This window comes from Dama dama, chromosome 22 (genome assembly GCF_033118175.1).
Source record: "Dama dama isolate Ldn47 chromosome 22, ASM3311817v1, whole genome shotgun sequence".
Taxonomy (NCBI): Eukaryota; Metazoa; Chordata; class Mammalia; order Artiodactyla; family Cervidae; genus Dama; species Dama dama.
Genome location: NC_083702.1, coordinates 21,691,354 through 21,707,696, shown reverse-complemented (window position 1 = coordinate 21,707,696; position 16,343 = coordinate 21,691,354). Strand labels below are relative to the sequence as shown.

The window sequence follows — 16,343 nt, the reverse complement described above, 5'->3', positions numbered from 1 at the left end:
AGAAGGTGGCTCTCTCTGATACATGGAGTTCCTCCCTGCTTCCTTTAGGCCCAGCCTGACTCCTTGCAGGAAACTGTGGATACTGTGTATCATAATACACCAAGTGCACATCTCTATTAGAAACCAAAACCACTTATACCCACACAGTTTATTATTAACAAGGCTTTAATATTTGTATTATTTCAGTTCAGTTCAGTTGCTCAGTCGTGTCTGACTCTTTGCATACATGGACTGCAGAATGGCAGGCTTCCCTGTCCATCACCAACTCCTGGAGCTTACTCAAACTCATGTCCATTGAGTCGGTGATGCCATCCAGCCATCTCATCCTCTGTCGTCCCCTTCTCCTCCTTGTATTATTTATTATTGTCTTCACCAAGTCTTTGCTGTTCTAGGAGACTCCTACAAAATCAGACTTCTTCCCAGTAGGTGGCATCAAACAGCTGTTTACTCCCCAAGACTCTCTGGAAACCTTTGCCATCCACCAATCTTTAATTATTACTATTTCATAATCTTTGCAAATTGTTATCAAGTCTTCATATTGAAAGACTCACCTTAAACAAAACCCTCAAAATGTCATAAGTATCTGGACTTTACTCCTGGCTTTGAGCTGCTACTAGGACTTAATCTAGGTAGTTATGCATGTCCTTTATGGTGGTGAGCAAGCAACTCGTCTTTACCTGATTAACTGTTGTGCTGTGTGTTAGTCACTCAGTTGTGTCCGACTCTTTGTGACATCATGTACTTAGCCCACCAGGCTCCTCTGTCTTAGGAATTTTCTGGGCAAGAATACTGGAGTGGGTTGCCAGTCCCTTCTCCAGGGGATCTTCCTGATCCAGGGATCGAACCAGGGTCTCTCACACTGGAGGCTGATTCTTTGTCACTGAGCCACCAGAGAAGTCCTGCCTGATTAATAATTTATTTTATTGGTAACTGAGGGGAGCCAGCATTTGTCAGTATATGTAACCCTGAGCGCTCAGGTGTTTTCCAGGGTTTTGCTGCTCCAAATGTAAGGTCTGTTAAAATGCAGAGCCTCGGGCCCCATCCCAATCCCATAGAAACAGACCCTGCACTTTAACACGGTGTCCTGTTGATGCTTCCTTCAGGCAATGAAGTCCGAAGGGTGTCATTCTAAGGGCATTACCTCATCATCGTCTAAAGAATGAGTGCAAACCAAACTTTTTGTTTCTTTCATTTTTAGTTGAAGTTTATCTAGGTAATATGAAAACCAACAGAATAGAAAAAAGATTTGAATTCAAGTGTGTTTCATTAGGAAAATCTTCAGTTTTGTTTTAGGCAGGCCTACTTGCAAAGGATGGATGGAATTTTTGAGTATGTGGAGAAACATACCTGCTGGAGTCATTTAAATATTAAAAAAAAAAAAAAACTCTGCCAGTGTTTCCTGGAGATACCTATGAAACAATGGATGATGAGTGGTATATCATAATGTATGGAGCCACAGTCAACAGGGGCTTCCCTTGTGGCTCAGCTGGTAAAGAATCCACCTGCAATGCGGGAGATCTGGGTTTGATCCCTGGGTTGGGAAGATCCCCTGAAGAAGGAAAAGGCTACTGACTCCAGTATTCTGAATTTCATGGACTGAATAGTCCATGGGGTCGCAAAGAGTTGGACATGACTGAGTGATTACTTTCACTTCACTCACAGACAATAAGCACATGAAAATATGCTCAACATCATTAATCATCAGGAAAATGCAAGTCACAACTGCAACATTACTTCAAAACTATCAGAATGGCTATCATTAGAAACACAAAAAATAACAAGTGTTGGTGAGGATATAGAGAAAAGGGAATCCTTGTGCACTGTTAGTGGGAATGTGAGCACAGCAACAACTATGGAAAACAATATGAAGGTTTCTCAAAAAACTAAAAATAGAATTACATATGATTCAGCAATTCCACTTTTGGGTATTTATCGGGAAGAAACAAAAAGACTAATTCAGAAACATATATGCAGTCCAATGTTCATTGCAGTGTCATTCAAATTAGTCAAGATATGGATGCAGCCTATCATTGACAGATTGATAAAGATATGATATATATACACATATATATATGTGTGTGTGTGTGTGCACTCAGTCACTCCGCCATGTTTGATTCTTTGCAATCCCATGAACTGTAACCTGCCAGTCCTCTCTGTCTATGGAATTTTCCAGGCAAGAATACTGGAATGGGTTATCATTTCCTCCTCCAGGGGATCTTCCCCACCCAGGGATCAAACTCTCCTCTCTTGTGTCTTCTGCATTGGCAGGTGAACTCTTTACTACTGAGCCACCTGGGAAGCCTTACTATATTAATATATATAGATAGATAACTATTACTCAGCCATAAAAATATTCTTGCCATTTGTAACAATAGGGATCAACCTAGAGGATATATGTTAAGTGAAACAAGTCAGAGAAATATGATTTCACTTATATGTGGACTCTACAAAACAAAACAAATAAACAAATGCAACAAAACAGAAAGAGACTCAAAGATACAGAGAACAACCAGATGGTCACCATGGGGAAGTGGGGAGAGGAATCAGTGAAATAGGTGAAGGGATTAAGAGGTACACATTTCCAGTTATAAGATAACTATCAAAGGGATATAAAGAATGGCATAGGGAATAGTCAATAATACGGTAATAACTTTGGGTGGTGTGGTGATAGGAGGTAACTAGACTCATTGTGGTGATCATTTCTCCATGAATAAAAATAATTCACTCTGTTGTACACTTGAAACCAATACATTTAAAAATTATATATTTTGTTTAGAAAATAGAGCCATGGGTTTGGATTTCCTAGATATAGTGCTTAATCCACAGGCACATTAAGGCAGTTACTGATGCAAGTTTTTTTCTGAAAAGTATTTTAAATCTGGATTTGTTATTTACCTCCTACTCTATTAAGTATTAGTCTCTTTTTTTGAGATGTGAGCTCTGTTTTAGAGAGTTCTACTGGTACACTGAGCAAATGTAGGGGAAAGAATGTGTTATTTGAGACCAGAGAGAATGTTCAAGAGGGAGGGGACATAGGTATACCTATGGTTGATTCATGTAGATGTTTGGCAGAAACCAAACACAATACTGTAAAGCAATTATCCTTCAGTTAAAAATTAAAATAAACTTAATTAAAAGAAAAAGATCAGAAGACATAGATTAAACTCACCGTTTTGCCATTTCCTGGCTGTGTGACTTGTGGTTTTCCCCTTAACCTCTCTGAGCCTTTGTTTTCTTGTCCTAAAATGAAGATGTATTCTATGTACAAGGGCTGATTTGAGAATCAAGGGAGATAAAGTTTGTGATAAAATGCTTAAAACAATCTTGGCAATTATGGTCATTCATAAACACACAGCATCCACTTATTACCAGGCAAAACAATAATTAATATTAATGAATTAACTAACACAACAAATCAATTTAATAGGGATGGAAAGGAAAGGTCAGAGATTCTAGGGATAATGGTTTACCATACAAAAAACTATCATGTTTGTAAATTTTGGCAAGTTTGGAGTTGTGATAAGAATGTGATTTTGGTCAGGGCTATCGAATCTCACACTCCACATTGGCTGTCTACCTAATTCTGTGTCAGAAAGGCCACATCCCATTTGTTTAAGGTATTAAATCACAATCACACTTGTCTGCTACTGAATTTCCTTTCTCCAAGTCAGCCTCTCTGAAAATCACACACTCATTTTTTTTTTTTTTTTCTCTTGCTACTTTGTTTTCTCCCACCATGATTGGTGCTGTGTTCACCAAGGCTTGTCCACAAATTTTTGGGCCTCCTCTCATGTTGTGCAGAAAAGAACAAAGCGGAGTCCTGCCAGAAATGCCCATGTGAGTGGACGCCCACAGGGAAGAACTGTACTTCGTTTGTGCATCTCACAGCTTGGTGCGGTGCCTCAACCATTGTGACCGCTCCATACCCAACAGGATCCACAGGGGATCTCACACACGTCACTGTTAGTGAATTTTGGTGTGACCCAGTCAGAGAAAACCAGTAGAAGTGGGAAACAGGGACTTGGAGTTTTGGTTCTGTCTTTATTCTGCTGTGTGACAGACTAGGGACCCCAGAGTCCTGGGACAGGTTTGAGTCCTGACTTCAGTGATTAGCTGTCTTGGCCTTGGGTGATTTACTACTTCTCTGGACCTAAATTTCCTCAAGTAAGCACTGGATTGGATTCTAAGATGCCCTTTAGTAATATAGTCCTCTGCTTTCTCTGGAACTGGCATAGTCCAGAACTGTCCTAAACACTCAGTGATCATCCCTGGAAAGAGATGATTGCTCTGAGGGCCATTCCAGGGCAGCCATTTCCGGGGCAAGTGACCTGGGAAAGCTGCCAGTGGTGGTAGAAAAGATCTGGGTCTTAGAGTGACACCATCAGCCCACGGTGTGTCCGCCAACGCCAGCCCCGACCCTGTGCACCCTGTGTTCCTCAGTGAATGTCCTTGTTTTAATGTCTAGATGAGAGAGTCTGCTCCTCGGGTTTCTTTTCCAAACCATCCTTTGCATTGCCACAAGAATTATCTTTGGAAAATGCAAATAAGATCACAATAAAAACACATGCTAGGTAAACATATGTTATCTACTTTGTAATTAAGCACTCCTTGAAAAACAAAGAAAATGGACAAGATGGTAAATCAAAAAAATTAAAAAAAAATTTTTATTTACTTGGCTGAGCCAAGTCTTAGTTGTGGCATGTGGGATCTAGTTTCCAGACCAGGGATCAAACCTGGGCCCCCTGCATTGGGAGTGCAGAGTCTTAACCACTGGACCACCAAGGAAATCCTAAGATGGCAACTTCTACATTATGGGCTTTTAAAAACCACAGTTCTTAAGTATTTCTCTCAGAGGGAATCAAGGAAGACTTCACTGAGAAGATAACATCTAAGCTGTATCTTGAAGCATGAGTAAGAGTTTCCCAGGCAGAGACTAGTGTGGAGTCAGGATAGTCAGTATTTCACAGAAAATATAGCATGTGCAAAGATTGTTGTTGTTTAGTCACTAAGTCATGTCTGATCCCAAGGACTATAGCCCACTAGGCTCCTGTGTCCATGGGATTTCCCAGGCAAAAATACTGGATTGGAATACATTTCCTTCTTCGGGTGATCTTCCCAACCCAGGGATCAAACCTGCACTTCTCCTGCTTGGCAGGCAGATTCTTTACCCCTGAGCCATCAGGAAAGCGCCATGTGCAAAGATAAAGAGATGGAAATGTACGTCACATACTTGGGAGTGATAAGTGGTTCCATGTGGTTGGTCCCTCAAGTGAACCCATAATACTGGTAAAAAATAAATTAGGAAAAGTGGGTAGGGATAGACTGAGATGGGTTTTTATGTTTTACCCTGGCATTTGGCCTTATTCCTGTGGACAGTAGAAAGCCATTAAGGAGGGGGAGTGCCATGATTAGATTTATCAGACTCATGGCAGATCAGGTAGCAGCCTTTCAACACTGGAACATTGGATGCGGTGCTGAAGATGTTGCAGCCACTGTGGATCTCGGGATGAGCCTGGGTCTTAGGTGCTGCCTTTCCCCTGCTTGGGGACTCCTGCCTCTGTGTTTTAAGACCCTGAAGCACTGTTGGCTGTGGTCAGAGGAGGAGTAATTAGTTGATGGTGCATGTTGGGGGTAAGTATGGTCTTTCTCTGCTAATGGGGAAAATGAGATGCCCACCCATGGAAAATAGTTTTAAACTAGTACAAAGGTTAGTTATAATACACACACATACACCCATATGTAGTATGTACATATGCAATGTTTATAAATGTCAATTTTTTTACTTTTCTCCCATGGTTAAATTTTGTCAAAGATCCCCTTACTCCAGCCTTTGTTATCAAACTTTACTAAAGAATCACCTGCGGAGGGGCTTCCCTAGTGGTCCAGTGATAACGAATCTGCCTGCCAGTGCAAGAGACATGGGTTTGATTCCTGGTCCAGGAGGATCCCACATGCTGTGGAGCAACTGAGTCCATGAGACACAACTACTGAGCCTGTGCTCCAGAGTCCGGGAGCTGCAACGACTGAAGTCTGTGCACCCTAGAGCCCATGCTCCACAACAAGAGAAGCCATCGCAATGAGAAGCCTGCATACCACACCTAGAGAAGAGCCTGTGCAGTAATGAGGACCCAGCACAAGCCAAAATAAATAAATAAATAAACAAAATTATATTAGAAAAATTTGTATGGAGAAGAATCACTTGAGGAGGCTGTTAAAAACAGCCTGTAGATTCCTTGGTTCGACACTCTGAAGTAGGGCTCAGAAATCCCTACTTTCAGCAAGTCACACTGTGGATTTGAAATAAGGAGTATTTGCCGACCGAGTTACAGGGTGGAACCCAGGCTTCCTAATAGGACTCTCTGGGCCTTCATCTCTCTTGCTTCCCAGTAAATCTCCAGTCTTGAAATGTGTGATCTTGACTCACCAAACCCATTACTTTTCTTAAAGAAATTAACTTTTATTGGAGGATAGTTGCTTTACAAAGCTGTGTTAGTTTCTACCATACAGCAAAGTGAATCGGCCACACACACGCACATCTCCATTCCCTTCTGTTTGTCCTTCCTTCCTGTTCAGGTCACCACAATGCATTAAGCAGAGCTCCCTCTACTATACAGCAGGGTCTCTTTCGTTACCTATTTGTACACATATATCAATATGTGTAATCAAGAAAAATTAGAGATACCAAGGGAACATTTCATGCAAAGATGGGCTCACTCAATAAAGGACAGAAATGGTATAGACCTGACAGAAGCAGAAGATACTAAGAGGTGGCAAGAATACACAGAAGAACTGCACAAAAAAGATCTTCACAACCCAGATAATCATGATGGTGTGATCACTCACCTAGAGTCAGACATCCTGGTATGTGAAGTCAAGGGGGCCTTAGGAGGCATCACTACAAACAAAGCTAGGGGAGGTGATGGAATTCCAGTTGAGCTAATTCAAGTCCTAAATGATGATGCTCTGAAAGCACTGCATTCAATATGCCAGCAAGTTGGGAAAACTCAGCAGTGGCCACGGGACTGGAAAAGGTCAGTTTTCATTCCAATCCCTAAGAAAGGCAATGCTAAAGAATGCTCAAACTTCTGCACAATTGCATTCATCTCACATGCTAGTAAAGTAATGCTCAAAATTCTCCAAGCCAGGCTTCAGAAATATGTGAACCGTGAACTTCCAGATGTTCAAGGTGGTTTTAGAAAACCAGCAGAGGAACCAGAGATAAAACTGCCAACATTTGCTGGATCATCGAAAAAGCAAGAGAGTTCCAGAAGAATATCTATTTCTGCTTTATTGACTATGCCAAAGCCTTTGATTGTGTGGATCACAATAAACTGTGGAAAATTCTGAAAGAGATGGGAATACCAGACCACCTGACCTGCCTCTTGAGAAACCTGTATGCAGGTCAGGAAGCAACATCTAGAACTGGACATGGAACAATAGACTGGTTCCAATAGGAAAAGGAGTAAGTACATCAAGGCTGTATATTGTCACCCTGCTTATTTAACTTATATGCAGAGTACATCATGAGAAACGGTGGGCTGGAGGAAGCACAAGCTGGAATCAAGATTGCCGGGAGAAATGTCAATAACCTCAGATATGCAGATGACACCACCCTTATGGCAGAAAGTGAAGAAGAACTAAAGAGCCTCTTGATGAAAGTGAAAGAGGAGAGTGAAAAAGTTGGCTTAAAGCTCAACATACAGAAAACTAAGATCATGGCATCTAGTACCATCACTTCATGTGAAATAGACGGGGAAACAGTGGAAATAGTAGCTGACTACATTTTTGGGCTCCAAAATCACTGCAGACGGTGATTGAAGCCATGAAATTAAAAGACGCTTACTCCTTGGAAGGAAAGTTATGACCAACCTAGATAGCATATTGAAAAGCAGAGACATTACTTTGCCAAAAAAGGTCTGTCTAGTCAAAGCTGTGGTTTTTCTAGTAGTCATGTGTGGATGTGAAAGTTGAACTATAAAGAAGGCTGAGTGCTGAAGATGCTTTTGAACTGTGGTGTTGGAGAAGACTCTTGAGAGTCCCTTGAACTGCAAGGAGATCCAACCAGTCCATCCTAAAGGATCAGTCCTGGGTGTTCATTGAAAGGTGAAACTCCAATGAAGTTTCACCTGATGAAGCTGAAACTCCAATATCTTGGCCACCTGATGCGAAGAGCTGACTCATTTGAAAAGACCCTGATTTTGGGAAAGATCGAGGGCAGGAGGACAAGGGGATGACAGAGGATGAGATGGCTGGATGGCATCACCGACCCAATGGACATGGGTTTGGGTGGACTCCGGGAGTTGGTGATGGACAGGGAGGCCTGGCGTGCTGTGGTTTATGGGGTTGCAAAGAGTCGGACACAAATGAGCGACTGAACTGAACTGAACACATATATCAATAGTGTAAATATGTCAATTCCAAACTCCCATTTCCTCCCACCACCCTATCTGCCTTTGGTATACATATATTTGTTCTTTATGTCTATGTCTATATTTCTGCTTTGTAAATAGGATCACCTATATCATTTTCTAGTTTCCACATACACACATTAATATATGATATTTGTTTTTCTCTTTCTGACTTTCTTCACTCTGTCTGACAGTCTCTTGTTCCATCCATGTTTCTACAAATGACGTTTTGTCCCTTTTTATGGCTGAATAATATTCCATTGTACATATGTACCACATCTTCTTTATCCATTTCTCTGTTGATGGACATTCATGTCCTGGCTATTGTAAACAGTGCTATATGAACATTGGAGCACATGTATTTTTTGAATTATGGTTTTCTCTGGGTATGTGCCCATTAGTGGGATTGCTGGGTCATATGGTAGTTCTATTTTTAGTTTTTAAGGAACTTCCATACTGTTATCCATAGTGTTCTCAATTTAGACTTCCATCAACAGGGTATGTTCGGAGAAGACAGTGGCAACCCACTCCAGTATTCTTGCCTGGAAAATCCCATGGATGGAGGAGCCTGATAAGCTGTAGTCCATGGGGTTGTGAAGAGTCGGACACAACTGAGCAATTTCACTTTTCACTTTCCTGCATTGGAGAAGGAAATGGCAACCCACTCCAGTGTTCTTGCCTGGAGAATCCCAGGGATGGTGGAGCCTGGTGGGCTGCTGTCTATGGGGTCGCACAGAGTCAGACACGACTGAAGTGACTTAGCAGCATCAGTAGCAACAGGGCATGAAGGTTTCCTTTTCTCCACGTCCTCTCCAGCATTTATTGTTGATAGATTTTTTTTTTTTTTTTTTTGATGATGGCCATTCTGACCATGTGAGGTGATACCTCATTGTAGTTTTGATTTGCATTTCTCTAACATTTAGTGTTGCTGAATATCTTTTCATGTGTTTATTGGTCATCCATATGTCTTTTTTGGGGAAATGTCTATTAGGTCTTCTGCCCATTTTCTTTTATTCAGTTCGGTTCAGTTGCTCAGTTGTGTCTGCTTGCCACCCCATGGAATGTAGCACACCAGGCTTCCCTGTACTTCACCATCTCCCAGAGTTTGCTCAAACTCATGTCCATCGAGTCAGTGATGCCATTCAACCATCTCATCCTCTGTCATCCCCAGCTCCTCCTGCCCTCAATCTTTCCCAGCATCAGGGTCTTTTCCAATGAGTTGGCTGTTTGCATCAGGTAGCCAAACATTTGGGCCTCAGTCAGTTTCAGCATCAGTCCTTCCGATGAATATTCAGGGTTGATTTCTTTAGGACTGAATGGTTTGATCTCCTTGCTGTCCACTGGATTGTTAATTTTTTTTTTTTTTTTATATTGAGCTACATGAGTTACTTGTATGTTTTAGAAATTAATCCATTGTTAATTTCTTCATTTTACAAATATTTTTCCCATTTTGAGGTTGTCTTTTCTTCTTGCTCATGGTTTACTTTGCTGTGCAAAAGCTTTTAAATTCAATTAGGTCCTATTTGGGCTTCCCTTGTGGCTCAGCTGGTAAAGAAGAATCCACCTGCAATGTGGGAGACCTGGGTTCAGTCCCTGAGTTGGGAAGATGCCCTGGAGAAGGGAAAGGCTACCCCCTTCAGTATTCTGGCCTGGAGAATTCCATGGGCTCACAAAGAGTCGGACAAGACTGAGCGACTTTTACTTCACTTCACTAGATCCTATTTGCTTATTTTTGTTTTTATTTTCATGAATCTAGGAGGCAGGTCAAACAAATGTCATTTTTTACAAAACTAGAACAAAGATCTTCACAACCCAGATCAGGCTCTTCTCAAGATCTTCCTTCCCCCAATGCCATGGTTACTGAACTTTTACACCCCATCTCCTTGAATTTTATTTAGACCTGCATTCTCACTAGCCTTATCTAGGTGCCATTATTTTTCTGTTAGACCTCTCTCTTATAAGTCTGTGAAATCTTGACAGGAAGAACTTAAGCAATTTTCATCTTTTTCTGAGCATTGTTCAGCAGCCTGTGAGGCATTACTAGGTGCTCAGTAAAAGATTGATGAGCAAGAATTTGTGGGGAGAGGGGTGGACCTGATAGTGGTGATAATAGAAATCTCATTTCATTATCACAGACAGAAGTACCAGAACAAAGTTTTTCCTTTCTGTATAAATGGGAGCAATTACATAAAGAATTCCTGTCCTATGGCCTCAAGGAAGAGTTAGGACTTATCTTTGCAATACATCCCTTCAGATAAAGTGTCTCTGGTCAGCCAACCACCTCTCACCCAGAGGCTAACTTGTTTATCTTTTCTTAGTGGTTTGACATGAACACAGGATGAAATTCAGGCTCAGAGTGCTATTTACCTCCTCTAGTTTCCCAGTTGTCAACATGCATACCAAATGCTAGTCTGTAATACAAATTTCTCAATCCCTGATTCTAATCACTTGCCTTCTGAACTCTCAGCATTGTTTTTTCCTTGTCTTTCTTTGATACGAATCTGCCTCCTAAACTAGATTGGAAAATCAAGGCCTAGGGTCCTATGCTCTTCCCTTCCCTTTTTTTTTCTCTCCAATGAGGATGGGAGAGGGTAAGGGGAGGGATTACTTTTTCTTCTCAAGTTTGCACATAAGTGCCTGGTAAATATTTATTGGAGAAAAAAATGATGGATGGTTATTATTGTTCAGTCACACAGTCTTGTCTGACTCCTTGTGACCCCATGGACTGCAGCAAGCTAGACTTCCCTTTCCTTCACCATCTCCTGGAGCTTGCTCAAACTCATATCCATCGAGTCAGTGATGTCATTCAACCATCTCATCCTCTGCCATCCCCTTCTTCTCCCACCTTCAATCTTTCCCACCATCAGGGTCTTTTCTAATGAGTCAGTTCTTCACATCAGGTGGCCAAAGTATTGGAGTTTCAGCTTCAGCATCAGTCCTTCCAATGACTATTCAGGATTGATTTCCTTTAGGATTGACTGCTTTGATTTCCTTGCAGTCCAAGGGGCTCTTAAGAGTCTTCTCCAACACCACAGTTGAAAAGCATCAATTCTTTAGCACTCAGACTTCTTTATTGTCCAGCTCACATCCATGCATGACTGGTGGAAAAACCATAGCTTTGATCAGACAGCCCTTTGTTGGCAAAGTAATGTCTTTGCTTTTTAATACGCTGTCTAGGTTTGTCATAGCTTTTCTTCCAAGGCACAAGCATCTTTTAATTTTATGGCTTCAGTCACCAGCTGCAGTGATTTTGGAGCCCCAAAAATAAAGTCTCTCACTGTTTCCATAATTTCCCCATCTATTTGCATGAAGTGATGGCACCGGATGCCATGATCTTCGTTTTTTGAATGTTGAGCTTTAAGCCAACTTTTTCACTCTCCTCTTTCACCTTTATCAAGAGGCTCTTTAGTTTTTCTTTGCTTTCTGCTATAAGGGTGGTGTCATCTGCATATCTGAGGTTATTGATTTCTCCCAGCAATCTTGATTCCAGTTTGTGTCTCATCCAGCCCAGCGTTTCTCATGATGTACTCTGCATATAAGTTAAATAAGCAGGGTGACAAAATACAGTCTTGATGTCCTACTTTCTCAACTTTGAATCGGTCTGTTGTTCCATGTTATATCATCCTGTTTCCAGACTTGGGAATGACTATTATTTTGTGAAGTTGGACTTGTTATTGAACCAGGCTATAGAGGATTGTCAGTATTAATGGTTTAGTCATTACTGTTTTGACTAGAAGAGGTATGGAGATTTACTAAACCAAGGAATGTGTTACCAGCAAAACCAAGTGACCAGCCAGGTGAGAATCAGTACTTGAAACATCAGATGGCAATGATTCCTGCCACAAAGGAGAGGACGACAGGATCCTTGTGAATAATGACATCCTTGGTATGAGTTTAGCATCATTGCATATGCTGAGCCTTCTCCAATCTTTCTGGAACATGGTTTCTTCAGGTTCTGTCTTGTTTCCTTTTACTTTTGTTTCTGGTGATGGACAGGGAAGGCTGGCGTGCTGCAGTCCATAGGGTCACAAAGAATTGGACACTACTGAGCAACTGAACTGAACTTTTTTTTATTGCCTCCCTGGTGAGGGTCTTTCACAACCCTTTCTAACTCTTCCCTTCTCCTGGCTCCCTCTCTTTCCCCTCTGCTCCCCGAGTTTGTTTAGTTTCTCCTCCAGCTTTACCTCAGCCTTCTTCTTTAGCTTACTTCAAAAATACTTACTGCATATATTAGTTAATATCTGTATGAATATTTGATTCCCCTCTGGGAGTTGGTGATGGACAGGGAGGCCTGGTGTGCTGTGATTCATGGGGTCGCAAAGAGTCGGACACAACTGAGCGACTGAACTGAACTGAACTGAACTGAGGGCCTTTCACCAAGGAAGGACTTCCCATGTGGCACTAGTGGTAAAAAACCCACCTGCCAATGCAGGAGACATAAGAGATGTGGGTTCAGTCCCTGGGTCAGGAAGATCCCCTGGAGAAGGGCATGGCAACCCATTTCAGTATTCTTGCCTGGAGAATCCCATGGACAGAGGAGCCTGGTGGGCTACAGTTCATGGGGGTCACACAGAGTCAGATAGGACTGAAGCGACTTAGCATGCGTGCGGTCTATCATTTTGGATCTTAGACCTTTGTGTTAATATTTAACTGCTTTCTTCATCTACAAGATTTGTGTCTGACCCTTCTTTCTCTATGGTGGCTCTTAATTTTATTCATACTGTATTGGGAGAAGACCAGGCAACTTCGAATGAAGAACTTAACCAAGCCCATTCCCATGTCACCTCAGGGCCTTTGCACTTACTATTCCTGCAGCCTGGAAAGCTCTCCAGAGAGCACACATCTCCCTTCCACACTTTGTTGAAGCCTTTCTCAGACAGCCCTTCTCGAAGCCTTTATGCAAAATAGCATATTCACTGACTAACTTACTGCAGACCTGCCATTCCTGCGCTATCTATAAACCTTCCTTGATGATTTTTTTCCATACCACGAATTCTACCTAGCTGACTTATATTTACTTATTTATTTATTGATGTCTTTCTTCACCACGGTGCCAGGAAGTAAGCCTATTTCATGTTCTACTACTATTATACTTAGAACAATGTCTGACACTCAATATATTTGTTGAATGAGTTAATATGCATGTCAGAACAAGCAAAAAAAGGATGACAGTGTTTATATTTTCTTTAGAGAATAATTTACCCCTTATTATAAAGGTGAATCATGCTCATTCAATGAGTTTATTATTAAAATAACAGAACAGCTGAAGGGACAAGGGGAGAGATGAATTGAGGCGACTGGTCAGATAGTTGGAAAAGGAGACCAGGGCCACTCTGACTGCCCAGATTCCCTGAATAGGTGGGTGTACTCTGTCGCTGTGCAAAATCTAAAGGAAGAATTGTGAATCTCTCTTGGAGTCCTTGTGGCGGTTTCTGAACCTCTGAGCCAAGGTTCAGGAGCAAAGAACCTGGCAGGTGAGACCTGGGAAGTGAAAATCACAATGAGGTAACAATTTTTCCCAAGTGGCTTGCAGCACGAGTAGTGAACGGTATAACCTGTGGGAGCAGGGGATGGTCTTCTCTGCTTTCCATTGACTGTTCCAGGTTTGTTTCTCAGTGACTCAGAAGCAGTGCATGTGGCTGACAACATTCAGAGGCTCTGGTTATTTAAATGTGCTTTCCTGTTTCAGGTCACATGCATTTTAAATCTTGGTTGCTTTTTCAGGGAATCATCTAGTCCTCACTTGACCCTGATGTTCTCTTCTCCTGGAGTCTCTCTCATCTTTTTTTCTTCTTCCTCTTCTTATTCCACACAAGTTTGCTTGTTTCACTTTTAGTGAATTTGAACATTGCAGTGTGTAGCCTGGGCCTTGTGGGCTGGGCTCAGTTAAGAAGATGACGTCCTTCCTGGCCCAGGACCCTGGAACAAGCCCACAGTCCTGGCAGTTCTACTCCTTTTCCTTTTCCTGGCTCCTACGCTTTGGTGTATTTGTGGAAACAGAATGGAGAATGATAAAAAAAACCTTGACTTGCTTCTTATCACTGTGGTTATGTGCTTGTTTATGTGAGTTTTTTTTCTCTCTGCCTCCTTTTTTTTCTTGAAAGTTCATTATTAAGTCCCCTTACTACTTGGGTGGAAGAATTTGGGGTAAAGAAAAATTTCTGGAATGTTGAGAGCTAAGCTCAGGTCTTGTTTATAAGCTGTGAATCAGTTTTTGATGAATCTATCTGTTGATACTGTTTTGCTTCAGGGAACAGTAAATTATACTCAGCCTGAAATGGTCTCTGCCAATAGTTAATTGAACACAGATTCACTGCAGGAATTACAATAATTTCACAAACCAACAGCACTTAAGGTAATGAAACAGGAGGGAAAGGGGCAGGGCACAAACTTTAAAAGAATAACATAGCCATAGGATATGACAAAAATTGGTAAGAACCAGCTAGGTCCAAGATGGCAGAAGATCTGATTTTCAGTGGATCTTGGGCTTCATGATATGCTTATTGTAATACATTAGCATAAGCTAAATGACATCACCTTCACAGTTCTGAGGCCAACCATAAAAGGTCAAAAAGTGGACAGTGGCTCAATTCCTGGAAATCCCCACTCCTTCCCCGAAATAGTTGGAATGATCTTCCCACTCATTAACCTGTGGAATTTCCCAGTCCATAAAAACTAACCATTCCATGTTTCTGGGCCTCCCGCTTTCTGAGATAGATCCACACTCTGTGTGAGGGGTGTGTTTCTCTCTAAATAAATCCACTTCTTACCTACCACTCTGTCTCTCATTGAATTCTTTCTGAGAGAAGACATCAAGAAACTGAGCCTTGGGACTCCCCTGGTGGTCCAGTGGATAAGGCTCTGTGCTCCCAATGTAGGGGATGAGGTTCAGGCCCTGGTTGGGGAACTAGATCTCATGTTCACACCACAACTAACAAGTCTGAGTCCCACAACTAGAAGGTCTGACATGCAGCAAGGAGGATCCCATGTGTTACAACTAAGGCCTGGCACAGCCAAAATAAATAAATATTAAAAAAGGAGAAGAATCTGAGCTTCAAGTCCTGAGACCAGGTGTGTGACCATAGGTTACATGGTTTTAGTAACATCTCAATAAGCCAATAAAGAAATCACATACCCCAGACAAATGACAGATTAATTACACTGTTGTTTCCAGGCAAAGGGAGGTGACAGAAATAAAGTTCAAATTCATATGAGGTGTATATGTTTTATGAGAGTTGGCTTAACCGACTACAATTGGGTGTCCAGCAGTGGTGAAACTCGAATGAAAAGTCCCATGTTGTTAGAGCGGTTGCTCAGGAACAAGGGTATGTTGGTGTTGGGGGCCAAGGTGGGCTTCTTCTCAGAATGCTGCATGGCTTTGGCCACTGCCAATGAAAGGGTAGACTTTACCAAGACAGGAGCTAAAGCACTAAGGTCTTTAGAGACTAGATCAGCAAACGGTAGCTTTGCCAAGAGGAAGCTCTCATATAGTCCTTACAAACTCTGGTATTTGTAGCCTAAATGTTTCCTCCACTTAATTGCCTCATATGTTGAGGAGAGTGAAAAAGCTGGCTTAAAACTCAACATTCAAAAAGCTAAGATCATGGCATCTGGCGCCATCACTTCATGGCAAATAGATGAGGAAAAAATGGAAATAGTAACAGGCTTTATTTTCTTGGGCTCCAAAATCACTGTGGACGGTGACTACAGCCTTGAAATTAAAAGACGCTCCTTGGAAGAAAAGCTATATGACAAACCTAGACAGCATATTAAAAAGCAGTGACAGCACTTTGCCAACAAATGTCTGTTATAGTCAAAGCTATGGTTTTTACAGTAGTCATGCACAGATGTGAGAGTTGGACCATAAAGAAGGCTGAGCGTCAAAGAACGACGCTTTCCAACTGTGGTGCTGGAGGAGACTCTGAGAGGCCCTGG

The 16,343-nt window shown here is 41.8% G+C and overlaps 1 non-coding gene across 1 annotated transcript; it reads right to left on the bottom strand.

Annotated features, from left to right (window-relative positions):
- Positions 1 to 4,712: 4,712 nt before the first annotated feature.
- On the bottom strand, positions 4,713 to 4,785 carry TRNAG-CCC (transfer RNA glycine (anticodon CCC)). Its single transcript has one exon. It is a non-coding gene; the product is annotated as a tRNA-Gly (tRNA).
- Positions 4,786 to 16,343: the final 11,558 nt, after the last annotated feature.